The sequence below is a fragment of the Callospermophilus lateralis genome, chromosome 4, assembly GCF_048772815.1.
Source record: "Callospermophilus lateralis isolate mCalLat2 chromosome 4, mCalLat2.hap1, whole genome shotgun sequence".
NCBI classification, from domain to species: domain Eukaryota; kingdom Metazoa; phylum Chordata; class Mammalia; order Rodentia; family Sciuridae; genus Callospermophilus; species Callospermophilus lateralis.
In genome coordinates this window covers 139,293,415-139,298,221 of record NC_135308.1, presented here as the reverse complement: position 1 = coordinate 139,298,221, position 4,807 = coordinate 139,293,415, and positions in this window count along the sequence as shown.

Genomic DNA, 4,807 nt, shown 5'->3' with positions numbered 1-4,807 from the left:
CCTCATCTGCAATACTCCAAACAAAATCTTAGTGTTCTATTCTCAATCAAAGTTTATCCCCTGAGATCCTTTTCTGATTCCTATTCCTTACTGTGATGTTCAGTCCTGTTTTTCCCAAATAACACCCCCCACCCCAGAACGCAGGATCATGGTGGATTAATAAATTCACATGAATCTTTGTTTTCAGTACTGATTCCTTTGAGGGTGATTCATAAAAGCAAACATATGTGCTAACTCTGTTTTTGCTTGTTTGATTTTGTTTTTGAGAAAGTATTGGTATATTTACAAATTTGAAGCCATATCTTCATCAGTGCCATAAAGAAGAGTTGATTAAAACTTACACTAAGTTTATGTGAAATTTAAAGAAGTGCAACCACTGTTTGTACATTCACTTCTACACTGAATTAGTCAGACATGAAGAGAGCCATTGAAGAATGGAAGCTTAAAGAAATGCTTGCTACAAACTAGGGTCTTCTTTAAAGTGTATTGAAGAAAAGATAATATAATCTTTTAATCTGACCCTCTTCTAAAGGTGATACAGAGATTTCTTTACATACAATGGAGTTACTTTCTGATAAACCCTGAAATAAATTCAAAATATCCTAGGTTGATATGCACTCAACACACATAACCTACTAAATATAATAGTTTAGCAGCATCATAGTATATGGAGAGTGATAGTTGTTCACCCTGGTGATAACATGGCTCACACAGAATTGCTACCCTCCACTACTGTTGGGCTTCATAAGAGTATTTTACCAAATATTGCTAGCTTGAGGAAAATATCAAAATCCCATATTCAAAGTACAGCTTCTACTGAATGTGCATATTTTTGCACCACCATAAAATAAAAATTCCTAAGTTGAACCATTGTAAGTCAGGCACTATCTATATTTGAATTTAAAACAAGCATGTGAATGATTTTATGGGGTAATAATAGCATATGTTTTTTAATCTTTTGGGGTTTGAATCAAATATACAGTGTCAGAACATAAATTGAACTTCTCATTATCACTCATTCAATGGGTGTATTGTAAAGCCAGTTGGCTAGCTGCTTACCAATTGAATTCCCTAAACTGATAAAAAAAACTTATATTAATGAAGACACATCAGAGACAAGAAAACAATTTCAATAGTTCAAGCCATTAAAATTACCTCTTACTTTCTACCTCTTTAATGCTTGTATGAACTCCATCCAGCATGCACCCTTTCATGTCAGTCAAATGACACTCCAGGCTCTATACTTTACTTTTATGCTCTAGCAAAGTATAATACAAATACATATAAAAATAGTTACATTACTGAACACAATTTTGACACTTTATAGGAATTTTTCCAATTTTATCATTTTTGTCATTGCTGCTGTTGTTATTGTTATTGAACTTGGAACAATTAAATAAATTTGATCATTTGGAAAACCTGTGCAGAAAACAAGATAGTTAAAATATTGATGAATACTGAAGAAATTTTTATAACCATTATTTCTGCATTGGTAAAAGATTACAATGATAGACACAAATAGAAATCCTATTTCATCTTTTGGTCTTGATAATATTCCAACACTGCCTCCATATCTACCCCTAAACACCCATCCTCCCCATTCTACCTGCCTTTCCTATTCCCTGCACTGTGCATGGGAACATTTCAGTCATCCCTGAGATAACTATTGCTTTTGTGTCCACCTCGATGCTTTATCAATTCTATTATGAAGATAAATGGCTCCAATTATAATCCTACTACATAACCCATTCTGCATGCTTTGCTTTACCTCTTTCCTATTCTCTATGCTCCATTATGGGTGGACAAAGTCTCAGTTCTTCCAAAGATTCTTTCTTTTCACATCTTCCCTGTATTATTTTTATCTATTTTGAAGGTAGATTAATTTGTCCTATTTCTTCTCCAATTTCAAATTAAAGTACCTAGTGGTCAACTTTCTTTACCATTTTCCAGTACATCAAATATACCGTTTTATATATAATATAATATATATATGTATATACGTATATATATACACACAGATACATATAAAATACATATATACACATACATATAAGCACTGTATGTGCATATATATATATTTAAATATATATTTATTCATTTATCAGATAAAATCTATTTTTTTTTTATTCTTTAGAATCGGTATTGACAGCATCCCTCACTTAGATGTTTACTCCTCAGCCTGTTTGTGGCATATACATTTTAACACTCAATTCCAATAAGACTGCTTAACTCCCACAGAAGTGGGAGTTCACAGCACATCATGCTGGAAGAAACTGTCAAAAAGTGTTGTTTTCTCCTTGAGATCATGAACTCAGCACCCTTGTCTCTTCAACCACAGGTGACTTTCAATTTAATGCTCCCACTCAGCTGCTCTTTTACTTCATAAACAAAAATATAATTAAAATATTTAGAGTCACACGATATAACAGTTAGAGGTCTGTGCATCAGTAACTCTTTAACTTTCTTAAACACTGGGGTCAATTACTTCAATATAAGCACTATCAATCGTTCTCACTTCCTGATTCATTCCAAATGGCATCAATCCCAAACCAGGATTCCGTCCACTTAACTTCTTCTGCCTTCATAACAAATTGTCTTAGTTAGGGATACTACAACAAATTAACACAGAATGAGTGGCTTAAATATTAAATATTTCTCCCAGTTGTGAAGGCTGGGAAGTCTAAGATCAAGGAGCTGGCAGACCTGGTGTCCAGTGTGGGCCCTCCTCCGGGTTTCCAGATTGTGTCTTCTCCCTACGTCCTTACATGGTAGAGAGTAGGAGCAGAAGCCTATCCTCTCCTGTCTCCTATAAGACCATAAATCTTATCATAAAGACTCCACCCTCCTGTCTTAATTACCTCCCAAAAGCCTCACCTCCTAATACCATCCCACTGGCAGTTAGGATTTTACCATATGTATTTGAGAGAGACTTAAGCCCATAGCATGATCCTTATGAAAGATACAACATATAGAGGAACTAAACAATATAGATTCTAGATTTTCATTTTCAACTGGAGTTGTCACCGACTGATATTGTTTTTCTTCCTGTTTTATTAATTCCCTGGTGAATTTTCCATACTTGCCTTTCTGTCTGTTGAAGGGCCACGGGAAGTTCTCCTTTTCATGACTCCTTCAATCCTTGTAGTTGACATTTAGATCTATATTATAGAAATGCAATTATTTGTCATGTGCAATCAATACTACAGCTGGAGACACTACCATATAACACCACAGAAGTTCCCACCAGAAGATTCTAATGCATGAGCCAATTGTGGACAACAAAGTTCATGACCAGAGTACAATCCATGAAAGGGAAAGAGCTTCAGAATGTTCAGCTCAAGGAATAAGATAGTCAAAGTCATCCTGGTCATCAGTTTAGGGAAAGAGGTTGGAAGGGTGATAGTTCTACACTGAAGGACCTGGTAGGAATAGTGAAGCCATCTAAGAGGTCCTGAGTAAAGTATTTTGGGGGAAGAAGTCTAGAGCTAATCAGTTGCAGGATTCAGGGGGTAAACTAGATCCACAACAGCAGTAGAAATAATCCTGTGATGGGAGCAAACAGGAGAGATGATAAAGGGTGAAGGAGTACAGAATGTGAGTCAAACTGCATCTTGACTCACTTTACTTTATTTCCCTTCTCTGATATCTACTTCAAACTTGTCTTCAGATTCATAAGAGGAATGTTCTACACAGGTAAGCACTTAATGTATTTTTTTAACATGTATGAGCTTTGGTCTTTGAAAAGTCTGTGAAGATTTCTTGAAATAATTTCTTAACAGCTGTGTCTTACACTGGCATGAACTCATAATGATTGCATCTACTCACACATAGAATTTTAAGGGTCATGTTATAAAGATGAAAATCAAGTATTACAGAACACAGTATTTTAAAATTATCATATCCATCTAGGAAAAGTGAATGATGATCTAAATTTAGATTCATTAATAGCTCTTATCTTGAGAATATTTATGATTTTATATAAGTGCATCTTCTATTTATTTGCTTTTCAATACTGGAAACTGTTTACTTAGGTGAGAATATCAGAATTATTTAGAAAAAATAAAGATGCTTATTGCAAAGTAATTACTAATTTAAAAGGATATAAATTATAAGATGTTGTTCACCACCAGCGACTGAGGCTTAACACCCAGCACATAATTAATCTTTATTTGCATAAATCAATATTGTATTAAGAAAAAAGAGTTGGCTATTCCACCTGGATTGCAAACAATATCTCTTTCTAATTCCTTCTAGAAACTTATTCTCACAGTAATCTTTAGGACAGTCACATGGGTCACTGTCTAACCTTCAATTTTTATCTCTGTCCATCTAAACAATCAATTGAAAATCCTTGATGCTGCTTCCAATGCAACTTTCTTCTTGCTTTCCCCTGGTAACTATTAAGTCATTTACCTGATATAAACAGAAAAACCTTGACCAATACACAAGTCCTTTGGATCTCAATCTTTGATATAATTACCTGGCTATTGATTTATAAATCCCTTGTGACAAAGTTCTATAATTCTAAAATACAATTTTTTAAAGAGCTATAATTCTAGACAATTTATAGAGCCAAAGATTACATAGGATATACCCTTTATTGTACAAGGAAGGAATTAATTATCACTTAGGATACACTACATGCTTGAATAACGCAGTGTTTCCTCATTTATTAGTGATTTTTCAATTCTTAACATCTGCATACCATACAAATTACCACATAGGGATCAGTATCTAAAATTTTCGAGGAAATCAGGTCTAATTATATAAGTATATGTACTCCAATCTTACTCTATCAATACTATAT